A 12873-nucleotide genomic window follows, 5' to 3' on the forward strand; every position below is an offset into this window, starting at 1 on the left:
GATTAAACATAACTAGAAATTATTTAAAGATAATATATGGAGCCTAGGAGGTAATTGATCTCATATGTGGGAGCTAAGTTTTCTATAAACCTGAAAAATGATTAAAAAAAATGTCTATTGCTTAAAAAAATGCATGGAAGATGGAAGAAAAGAGGAAATAAAGGCATGTTAATGCTTGTTGTTTCTTTTTCAGAGAAGGAAAGTAGATATGAATGGATGAAATTTCCAAATAAAAATGACTCTCAAATGAGAAGAGTGAAATCTCCAAGATATACAATATACCCGTTCACTGTCTTCTCTCTTATTGGACATTTGAGGATGGACTGTTGAAGGGCCAAGGTCCAGAGGCAGGCAGGTGAGGGCAAAAGGACCAAAGGGGCTACAGATGATGTGTCTGAAATGGACAATCAGAGAAAAACTGAAAGTTTTACTAGGCAAGACTGGTAGTGAATTATGCTCAATTAATTAAAAAATTTGATTAACTGAATTAATAAAGCACTTGAATATATATACAAAGACAGCATGCTTATATAATCTTATGAACAGATTTACCCAAGTCTTCAAGATACAGTTCATTCTCATGCTTAACATCAGAAAACTGAAAACATCCTCAAAAATTCTTTTATAATGCCAGCAAAGCTAAGGAAGGAGAGTATGAAAAGAAAAGATAGCCCAGACTCATTAGTAGTTGCAAAAATATAATTGAAATAACAAATTTAAAAAGAATGATACATTCAGGAATGGGATGGAGACTTTTAGAAGATGCAGTGGGAAAAGGATAGCAGAGAGGAAAAAAAGATGGAATTGCTTTTGGTAGCCATGGCCAAGAATTTGGGGAGTGGTTTAATGAGTTGGCTACAGAATTCCTAACAAAACTCTAATATAAAGTTGTTTTCAATACTGACATTGGCTGAGTTCCTAGGTAGGATTAGAGATATTAGGGTTCCAATAAAACATGGGTGTAAAGATACTGTTTTCATTGACTGAGATGAGATTGTCCCCAGGACTTTCTTTTCCTTGCCTTCGGTACTGGAAGAATCGGCTGTCAGGAGGTATGCTGAAATATGCTCTCAGCCTCTTGAAAACATTTTGAGAAGGGGTATTTTTTCACTCTATACTTTAAGATGTATAAAAGGTGTACAAAGGTTGAAGATATCTAATCTGAACACACAGAACTGGATGCAAAATAATTTCTAAACCAAATGCTAACAGAGGCCAAAGCAAGGAGGCGCCTCGGTTTAGAGCCTGTTAATCTTACAGGACTAACTAACTCCTTGAGCACTAAGGATGGTGAGAGTACTCAAGACTGCAACAGGGAATATAGAAGGCCAACAGATAAAGAGGAAACATTACAAGGTCAGTTGAAGTGACCATTGGACTTTGCTATAAATATGCAGCAGACAGTTCAATATGTGGAACTGAGTGTTTGGAAAGCGGGGATATTAAGCCGTTTTTATAGATTAGGATACTGAAAAGATAACCAGGAGTGATGAGCCAAAAGATGAAAAACAAACTTAGAATAATGAAAAACCTCATAGTGGTAGGAGTAAAATGAAGCCGGAAAAACAAAAAAGTGATATAAAAATGCTTTCAGACTGCCAGGTGCAGTGGCATACACCTGTAATCCCAGAGATTTGGGAGGCTGAGGCAGGAGGATTGCATGTTTGAGGGCAGCCTCAACAACTTAGTTAGACCCTATCTCAAAGTAAAAAAAAAAAAAAAAAAAGAAAAAGGGTTAGGGATATAGCTGAATGATAGACCACCCCCCGCCCCCGTTCCATCCCCAGTACCCGCCCCCACACAACTCTTGTAGACTAAGGGACAAGAAATATGAAAGCAGAGGTCTTGAGACTCTGTTCCACAGAATGTTTTAATCCTGAAAGTATAGAGACATGAGGAAAAAATAAAGTACTATTTATTTACTCTATAAATATACACCAAGCACACCTATATATAAAGCAGATTAAATAATCCCCACTCTTCTGATGCTTTTAATTTGATAGACCAGACAAAAGCCTCGAAATGATATGTTAATGATTTGGAAGTACTAAGAGTAAATTCTTCCTATAATAATCCCCACATTCTTTTACTTCTCTCCATATCGCCTGAAGAATTTTCATCTTTTGGCTCAAGATTAAGACTTTTCTGGGCCAGAACCAAAAATTCTTGAATGGATGTCTGAAGATATCTGGTTGATTTGGCCAACCAATAGAGGTTTATCTGAGTTTTCCTCAATGCTGAGAATACAGCAGGGGACAAATCAAATTCTGTGAATTTAGGATGGATTTTAGAAGGCAGGAAGAACAATATCCAAGTAAAAACAGATGAAATCTGTTTGGTAACAATAAGTGCTGTGGGGAAGAGAAAAAAATCAGCGTAAAGGTGAGAAAATATTGCAAGGCTTGGGGGAGGGGTGCTATTTCACATAGGACAGACACCGAAGGCCTTTGATATAAAAGAGATTTTAAGCAGATACCCAAAATAAGTTTAAAAAGTGAGTTTTGTTGCTTTTGGGGGGAAAGAACATTCTTAAAGGGGACAAGCAAGGGGAGGGGCCTGAGTGCATGCTTGCTGGGGAGACCAGTGGATGGAGCAGAGTGAAGGTGGGAGAGGACACAGAAGCAGGGGACAGATCAGGCTGGCTCCTTATGACACAGCAGGACACTTGCTTTCAAGCTGGATGAGATGGGAAGTCATTCTAAAGTTTCACACAGAAAGGTGAAAGAATCTCATCTGTGATCATAAAAGATTACTGACTACTGAAGGGCCCTGGGATCCATCAGGAAGTCTCTATTGTTAAAGAACTTTAACCAAGTTATTTATTTTTCCAAACTTCAGTTGTGGGTGGAATCTTTTTTATTTTTAAATAGAGAGAGAGAGAGAATTTTTAATATTTATTTTTTAGTTTTCGGTGGACACAACATCTTTGTTTGTATGTGGTGCTGAGGATCGAACCCGAGCCGCACGCATGCCAGGCGAGCGCGCTACTGCTTGAGCCACATACCCAGCCCTGGAATCTTTTTTATTTAACATTGTTTTAGATGTTGATAGACCTTTATGTTGTTCATTTATATATACGTGGTGCTGAAATTTGAACCCAGTGCCTCCTCACACATGCTAGGCAAGTGCTCTACCACTGAGCCACAACTCTAGCCCATGGGTGGTATCTTAATTGATGTGTGCTTCATGTAATGGTACATACACTGATAGTTGTCCCCTGCCAAAAAAATATTTTGTCCTTCTTCCTTAGTGAATCACTTTGCTAGTGTTGCCATTCAGATTACCACACACCAAGTGATTTAAACCACAGAAATTTATATTGTCATCATTCTGGAGGCTAGACATCTGAGATCAAGGCATTGTATTGGTAGGTCTGGTTACTTCTGACACCTTTCCTGGGCTGTGGATGACTGTTTCCTGTGTCCACATAGTCAGTCCTAAGTGTGTGTGTGTGTGTGTGTGTGTGTGTGTGTGGTAAAACAGTGTAGCATCACAGTGTAGCATCACAGTGGCTGAACTTCTGGGCTCTGAGGCTCAGAAACCTGAATTTGAATGGTAGCTGCTTCTACTTGTAAACTGTGTAAATGTAGAAAAGTTTATTTAAAATCCTCCTTCCTTCTTTCTTCTCTTTCTTCCTTACCTTCCCTCTCTCAGCTTCCTCTTCTTCTGAAAAAAAGAGTTATGGTGATACCTACTACATAGAGTTATTTTGTGTAAAATACATAGAACAACCCTGAGTATAGTAGATGCACAATATATGTTACCTACTGTTGACATAGAATTCATTTTTGTTTAATTAGTTGTAAGGCTTTGAAGTTCAACATTTAATTTTTCAAATACTTTGTCAGTATGCAGCACTACACTTCTCCATATAAAGCAGAAGCTGGAGCCCATTATGTGAGAAACTCTAAATATTTTTAAAAAGAATTGTAGCATTCATTGGCCCTAAGTATAATATTGTGGAGCTATAAACCATAGATGTGTGAGGTTAAGACACTGAGCACTTCTGATGTTTTAAGCACTGGAGTCACAAAAGCTATTTTTATTTTGTAAACCATACTCTTCTGTGGCATTTAACTTTCTGATAAGAGAAACAATCCTGAATTATTTTCTCCACATTTACCACAGAATCAAAATTCCGAATCAAAGCAACAGTCAATTCTGTGCTTTTTGTGTGTTAGCTTTCATATGTTTTCTTGTCCTCATGACTCATCTTTTCCATTGTCAATTAATAGCTATGTCCTCCCTCTTGCTTTTATTCTCCCCCAAGCACCCACATGCCTGTGATGGACTGACATGGGTTCATCTTGCATCTGATGCTGTCTGGTGTCCTTGCTCACTTCCTGTTTAGCTGCGGCTCCAACCCAGAGTGTGCATACCATTCCCCAGAAGCTGCACACACTAGGCAGATTTCACAGTCCACACAATTACCAATCCCTTGTTATTCCTTAACCCCAAAGTCCAAAGGTTCCTCTGCTGACCCTTTGGGCCAAGGATTAATCTGTTGACCTTGGCATTTTAGGAGTAATTTCAGAGATTCAAGTGTTTCTTCTCATCCTAACAGTAAAATGGAATGTTACTAATAATTATCTCAAGGTCATGGTGTAGATGGAGTTTGGGGTCATCCCATGTTATCCTTACACTTCTGTGAACCTTAGTAGGAAAGGATTCAGTATTCCAAACTCAGAATTATGTGTGCTGTTATGGTCTCTCCTGTTTCTCTCAGTTATTTCTGTCCTTGAGCTTTAAAAATGCATCATTTTACAGCCAAATTTAAAGTTATAGTACCATTATAATATTCAACAACTCATAGAAATTTTAATTTGGTTTGAGATTTAAAGTCACGGTAATAAAAGTAACTTAAGGAAGTTAATTTGTATTAAATTTTTAATGATATTTATAAGCCAATAGTTTCATCCTGCCTATAAACCCAACTGAAATGTGACCAAGTGTCTGTGTATGTGTGCAAGAGTGTTCATGACCCAAACTTCAGATGATCCAACCATAGAACTTGTAAATAAATTTTGGGACATGGCACAAGGGACTGTTGTTACAGCCAAGAGAATAAGCAAACTACGACTCAACCTTCCCCTGATCTCAGAAATGCCCATGACCATTCAAACGCCCTTCAGGTGTGAGGAAGGCCAAGGTGCAGTGCAAATATTGTGACCTAAACAATGTGCTGTTGAAGTGCTACTCTTGAAAAATTTTCCAGAAACTAATGACCACATAATAGCTGCTAGCTCTTGCTGTTGTCTCCACAGATGCCAACACCCCCTCCATTTGCTCCTCTGTAAACCCACCTCTGCATTTTGCTTTGCCTCCCTGGTTGCCTGTGGCTTCTTCTGGAAGCGAACTCTTCATCTCTAATTATTGTCAAAACACTGTGCACACCTAAGGTGGGCTCCTTGGTCGACTGGCGTTGTTTCCCCGTGGTCAACAACTATCTGTGTGGTACTATTGAAGTTTCTCCTCCAGTGCCTTTTCATAGGGTTTCATCTGCCCGCCTCACAGGCAGCCCATTTCAGCTTTGCCAGGAGCAGCTGGTGAGGTATCTGGGGTTTGTTATCAACCATTGTTAGGGGACGACCAGCTGAGCACAGTTGGGAGGCGGCCATGAAGCTTTGATGCAGCAGAACTGGCTGTGCTTCAAGGACTTGATGGCTTTCTCTTGCCATTTGCTGTAGTTTTGATACTAGTGAATAGGGTGGATCCTCCTGTGGACACATGTGCCACAGCAGTACTTTTTTTCGTCTTCACTCTGATTACACGGGTCTTGATTCGATTCATCGCTTGCTCAGACAGGAACTGCCTTCACTTACTTGTGCTGACTCTTGACTCTATTTTACACCTTGAAAAAATAGTCAGAGGAGTTATTCTCTTTCACTCATAATTTATGTTTGCTTAACAATATCATATACATTGATGTTTATCATGGATTTTGTAAGCCCTTGGAAAAATAATTCTATAAAGAAAATATTCATCTAATGGGCCAAGTTTTGAAGTCCAGTGATAATCTGTGCTGAATACCTTCTTTTCAGCCTAATGAAGCAGTATTTCTAAGTAAATATAAAGCTTTTATATGAATCACAGACATTCTTTTAGATTGCTAATATATGGTCAAATAACCTGAATTTATTTTATACTAGTATTCAGAGAATCTTTAGATTATCCAACAGGTTGACAATCAACATTAAAAAAGCTTTTCAATTTCTAATTGATTCTTCCTCTTATTTAGTTGTACTGATAAGTACTTGCAGTAAATATTTCATGGCATTACTTGATTTAATTCTCATAAAAAAAACCATCACAAAGGCAATATTATTCCTGCTTTTGAGGAATTGGGCCTCAGACAAGGGATAGATAGAGTTCTCACAAGAAATACCTGGTAGATCTGTGATTTAAACATGGGCCTGCTGATACCAAAGCTAGTGTTGATAACCATGTTCTACCTTTCAGAATTACTAGTTCAGGATGAAAATGTGAGTATTTTAACAATTCTCTCAAATCTAGAACAAGCCAGAATTATTTTGCTGTCTGAATTTATAGTACATTTGGATTATTAAAAGGTTAATTTGGAAAACAAATTCATTTTATCATACTCAAAATACCCTGCATTTGATTTTATTTGCATTTTTAGTTAGTTTATTTTTATTTCATCTATCCCCATACCTATTAGGCAGTTATGCTTAAAGTGAGGTTCTTTGTCTGAGGATATTCTGAAATGTTAAGACTCACCTGAGCTAGTGTAAAGAAATCTGCACTTAAAACTAAAAATGAAATTATGATTTTTAAAAGCACCAAAATTCTCCTTTTGGATAGTTTTGCCATGTCTGTGTCATAGTTGATATTTCCTATCTGTTCCTTAAAGATCTTGATCCATAATCTTAGTGTAACTGATTCTCTGAGAAGGGTCTCTCCACTAGTCACTAGACCTGTTCATATAAAATCTGGTTCTTCTCCATCAAGGCACATGATGAGACCACATTGCTGACTCCTTGGAATTCTATGTATCCACTGGTCAAGTTTGTTAGCCAGCTTTTCATCTCTGTGACCAGAATCCCAACAAGAATGACTTAGAGGAGGAAAAATTTATTTGGGCTCATACTTTTAGAGGTTTAGTCCTTGGTTTTCCTTGCCCGGGCCTGAGTGATGCAGAACATCATGGTGGAAGGGCTTGGTAGTGGACAGCTGCTCGGCTCCTGGCAGGGAAATCTGGGGGCGGGGAACAGGGTAGATGAACACGTCTAGGGCATGTCCCCAGTGAAACACCTCCTCCAGTCATGCCCCACCTGTCTCCAGTTACTATCCAGTTAGCTACTATCCAGTTAACTACTATCCAGTTAGTCCATTCAAACTAGGGTGGACTGATTAGGTTACACCTCTCACAATCCAATCATTTTACTTCTGAATATTCCTTCACTAATGCAGAAGTTTTGGGGGATAAGGTTTCATATCCAATCCATGTCACCGACGACAGTTTATGGAAGTCGTGCATGCTCCCTTTCCTGGCTCTAGCAAACATCTACAGTCTGGGTAATAAAAGCTTTGTTAACCTGGATTCCTGTGTAAATATGGGATGGAACAGAATCCACAGTTGATTCACATGGATCTAGCAAGAGCGAAGCCTAGCACGATGCTAGTTATCTTCCAGCATTCATTCCATATTTATTCTTTAGGTTTAGAAACACCAATTTTTAGTCGGCCACATTACTATACAGATAAAGAATAAATTCTTTAGTCTACATTGAATGTAAGCATATAGGGATTATTATAATTTACTGTGAAATACAGGTGGGAATTTATCTTATTGCTAATGAGCATCCCTAAAAGACAAGGGTGTACTCACCTTTTTCCCCCCCTTTCAAGATTCCTGGGAATTAAATATAATGTCTGGATCTTCAGCAACCCTTTTATCTATGATGTAAGTTTTAAGACATAAGCCACAGTCATTAGAGCAAGATGATGAAAGGATCTTGGACCACTAAGAACTTCTGTACTGCCCTGGGAAGCTTACCTCTGGATTTATTTTATATAAAAGATAAGTAAACCTGTAAATCACTATTTTTCAGATCTTTATTCTCTACTATCTCACATATACAAAGCAGTATGATGCTTGCAATTATTTAGAAGCCAAGACTCTGTCACTATTGTATCAACTGGAAGCAACATAATCCATAATTCAGGGCATTTTCTCCACTTGGAAAGAGGTGATAGTGGGTACCATGTCTCCAATGTAGGTGAATTAATGCAAGTTTTGTAGATTACATGTCTTCTTGGAGTGGGATATGATGCCTGTGCACATCAACCAGTCTTATAAAATGATACTCTGCATCTTCTGAACCACTTTGCCAGCTCACCAACTCTCAGGCCAACACACTGGTCAGCATGTTGTCAGAGTAGATGGAGTTTATGAAGTATGGCTGGCTTCTCTCAGAAACAGCTGGAGGAATGAATTTTGTGAACTCACTGAAGACCATAAGCATGCCGTACAGGAACTTGCAAACAGCTGATAAGTACATTTATTTTTGGTCCTCATTTATTTCTTGCAAATTCATACTGATCAACTAACATGTTGCTCTTTCATGCCACTCTTGTAATCATCCGTTGTTTTAGAATCCTGCAGTTGTTCAGGAGATTTAGCATTCAAAGTTTAACACCTGGGTTTTACATTTGAGGAAAATAAGCCTTAGCAGCAATGAGAAATTGAGAGGCACCCCTAGGGCACCCCCACTTTCCATATATCACTCTTTTTTCTAAATTATTCTTCCCCCAAAAGTCATTTTAGATTTCTTTCCTCTACTTGAATTTGAATCAACTTACTCAGCATTCAGATGAGATTATTTTGAGTTAGCTCCAACTTTTGCATTGCTGTCCAGAAATTTAAAGAAAAAAAAATTGACTCTTCCTGATGTGACCTTCTGAAGCAAATGCTTTTTTCAGTAGTCTCTTCTTGGAGCATTTATTCTCTCTCAACCAGTTACTTCCCTCCTGCTTATAAGTGTACCTAGGTCTTTCCTATTTTTCTATCATCTATTATTTTTAATACCTTTATTTTATTTATTTGTTTTTATGTGGTGCTGAGGATTGAACCCAGACCCTCACACATGCCAGGCAAATGATCTACCACTGAGCTACACCCCCAGCCCTCATCTATATTTTTTAATGTAACAAGAATCTATTGAGTGTTTGAGCTTTCAAATCCTTCTTCGTCATCTGGGAAGCTTCGTTCAGAGATGTTTTTGCATATCCTCTATTGCCTTAGTACCTTTCTATTATTATTATTAATTTTTATTTTGTTATTCTCTGACATCCTTTTCTCCTTACCTCCTTTCTTCTTATTGATATGAAATACCCTTATCTGTGCAGGGACTAGCATAGTACTCTGCATCTGCTGAGTGTTCTGTAAATTTTTTGAATGAATAAATAAAGGAATATAATAGTCAAATAATTGTAAACTGATCTGGCTTCTCATTAAATATCCTTAACCAGGGGACAGAACCGTGTGTGCAAACATAAACGTAAAGGAGGTACTCAATAGTTTCTATGCGCTCACTAGACCTGTGGAGTAGTCTCTGTTCCAAGTTTGACCTCAGGATATGCAGGGCACCCCGTGGGCCACTCATGTATTCACAAGGGTAGGCAATGTATTATCCTAACATAGACAAGGAAAGATGTGACCTCTGTTGTCACACAACAGGTTAGTACCAGAGCAAGGACTGGATCTTCTGTTTTCCAACTCCAGAGTCTGCACTCTCTACCCCTATACCACCCTGTGTTAACCCAGGCCTAACAAATAGATTTGGTACTCTACCAAAAAAACAACAAAAAAAATTGTTCTGTGTCCTACCCAAAGGACCATTTCCCCAAAACATCTTCTTTTCCAACTTGCATGCTGAATGACTGAAATTTTTGTTATTCAGTCACACTCTTCAAAGAAGGCTTTAGAAAACTAGAAAAAAATTAAAATCACGAATGTGCCACATAATGATGTAAAACATAGAATCACATAAAACTCTAAGCAACCACTGACACTGGGACTCAAAATTATGTATCAGATAATATAATTGATCTTCTATAAGACTTGAGGAAACAGAACATGAGACAGCAAGTTGAGTTTTGACATGTTAAAGGAGATCATCTCAAATTGCTGAAAATGGAGGAAAGAAAACTGAGTAAGATGTTAACCCTGCAGGATATTTGAAGAAAAAGGAAAAGGAGATTTGAAATTTTGACAGAGTAAAAAAGAACTCAATTTGTTACTATCAAAATATTCTATGTGGCTCAGCTACCTCCATCTTACCTGATAGTGACTAATTTTATTGTATTCATTTTATTTTAGCTTATATATCACACTTTCAGTGATGTCATTAGGGTCAGTAATTTCTTTCTCTAGCTCTAGCTGTCTATTTTAAGAGCATAATTCAGACAGATCCCTCTTAACCAGAAAGATTAATCTCCAATTTTACAGTATAAGTCCAATAGGAGAGCTATGCCCAATATATAGAATTATACTTCAGCAGTTACTTTTATTAACATCAAATTTTGCTTTAAGACACATCCTTGAGGCCTCGTTTCCTGAATGAGAGCCAACCTCCAATTCTTACTGCCTGCCAACACTGTGTTTTTTTAACTTATAAGTTTATTATAATAAAGAAAAATTAGTTTAAGCATTTTTTGGTAATCCCTATGTATGGACCTCATTTACATGTTTAATAAAGATAGGTGGTGTCATTTGTCATTGTAATCAGTTTTGATCTTATGAGCCTTTCAATGAATTTCCTTCTCTCAATTGGAGGAAGTTGTACATGTGCTTTAGACATGAATCATCTATTTTTGTTAGCAATTCACTGCTTCTATAAATTATGAATTGGGGTAAAGAACTATGGAACATATAAGCCTGCTTACTCTGGATGACACATATACTCAAAGTGGAAAAATGTTAAGCGAACAGCAGTCAATTCCATGTATTTGAGAGAGTGATTTTATCAAGCCTTTCTTTGATCCATTGGATTTTAAATCAATTCATAGTTGTACAAGATTTACTTGGCCTGAGGCAGTGCAATTTGTCTGGAATCCTCATTCAGAAAATAGTCCTGTGTCCTCAGTTGCCTAATCCGCAATCCCTTAGAAACATGCCCCCGGAGGGCAGGTTTCTTACTGTTTCTCAAAGGCGGCAATATATTAAAGTCTAGTATGTTCCCATGATGGGACAAAAAGGATTGACCAGGTTAAGAGGTAGGAGGAAATAGCTGCATTCTAGGCATCAGCATTGATCTGTGTCTTTGCTTTGACAGCTGGAAATTTAAAATTGTTTAGAGTCAACACTGATTCCAATCATGGGTTTGTCAACCTATACTCCTGCTGTTCCAGTTCAGACCTCAAGTGCTTCAGATCACCAGACAGCATCACCGCCTTCAGGATGCCCAATGCATGAAGGGTAAATTAAAGACTGTTCAATGAATGCAGAACCCTCTGGTCCAACCTGTGAGAGCAAAACATACTCTGTACCTGCCCACCAAGATCGCGGATATGAGTATGTGGAGTGTCCTGTTACAGGCGCGGCTGCTAAGAATAAGGAGAACCTGGATCCTTCAAATCTGATGCCACCACCTAATCAAACACCAGCTCCAGATCAGCTCGTTGCATTGTCTACCGTCAGAGGGGAGTCATCCATTCCACAAGCAGATTCAGAGAAAAAGTGGGTTTATCCTTCCGAACAGATGTTCTGGAATGCAATGTTAAGGAAAGGGTGAAAGTGGAAGGATGGGGATATTAGTCAGAAAGATATGTATAATATCATTAAAATTCACAAGCAGAACAATGAACAGGCCTGGAAGGAGATTTTGAAGTGGGAAGCTCTTCATGCTGCGGAGTGCCCTTGTGGTCCATCTTGATCTGATTTGGAGGGAAAGCAAAACAATATTCACCAAGAGCAAGAATTCGTTCCTGGATGGGGTATGAGCTGCCAATCAATAGGCACAATTGAATCATCACCGTTGTGGCACGGAATTTGGATATGTGATAGATTATTAGGATGGCGGCGAAGTCAACAAGGACTACCAGTTCACCATCCCATCCACCCTGCCTTGGATTCGCTTTCAACAGTATGGGACAGAATGAAAGTTGCTTGGTGGCGCTGGACATCATAACCACTGTTTTGTTTGTGATGCAAAATATAAATTATTTTTTTTTCTGAGAGATACATTAAACTATTTTCCCCAAACTGAACTGCACTCATGATGTAACGGGAACTTCAAGTGGGTCATACACTTCATCCTCCACTTAGCAAAGGGCCCCTGCTCCATTCAGTTTTGAGCTGCATTTTGCCTTGCGGTTTATAGCAAATAGTTTCAAGTTTTCTTCCCGTTTGGTTTAAGTGGGAAGCAGTCCCTCAGTTTGTCCGTTAGCTGCAATATTGCCTATGTATTTCATCTAGAAAAGTTGAAAAACCTCTGAAAAAGAGTTTTTAGAAAGTAAGGAAAGCTGCTTTTTCTTATCGTTTTCTCAGGAATATTTGAGAGGTAAAACCTGAAAGCCAGTGTACTGCTCATGAGCTTTTTTACCTGGTCAAATATTTTAACTAAAATCATTTATTATAAATAAGCAATATATTTTTAAAAAGAGACTATTATTTCTGAAGTCCCTACAATTTAGTAGAGATCCTGAACAAAATGCAAAGCCATACCCTTGCACTCCAGCAAGACTAAGGCGTGTCTTGGCTCTCAATTCTTATTTATATGCATTTTTCAGACTGGGCCTTGTTAAAGAAGTTTCAACTCACCATGAGGTGCTAATGCATATGCTTTGAAACAGATATTTTAATTTTTAAAATATTTTCCTGTTGTTCTGATATGTAACTCTGCTCCCCCT

The 12873-nt window shown here is 38.3% G+C and overlaps 1 pseudogene across 1 annotated transcript; it reads left to right on the top strand.

Moving 5' to 3' along the window:
* The first annotated feature begins 202 nt into the window (after positions 1–202).
* LOC308658968 (holocytochrome c-type synthase-like) lies at positions 203–12270 on the top strand (annotated as a pseudogene). Its single transcript, XR_014024308.1, has 2 exons — positions 203–339; positions 11298–12270. The product of XR_014024308.1 is annotated as a holocytochrome c-type synthase-like (transcript).
* Positions 12271–12873: the final 603 nt, after the last annotated feature.

The sequence above is a fragment of the Spermophilus citellus genome (assembly GCF_964194105.1).
Source record: "Spermophilus citellus genome assembly, chromosome: 10".
Taxonomy (NCBI): Eukaryota; Metazoa; Chordata; class Mammalia; order Rodentia; family Sciuridae; genus Spermophilus; species Spermophilus citellus.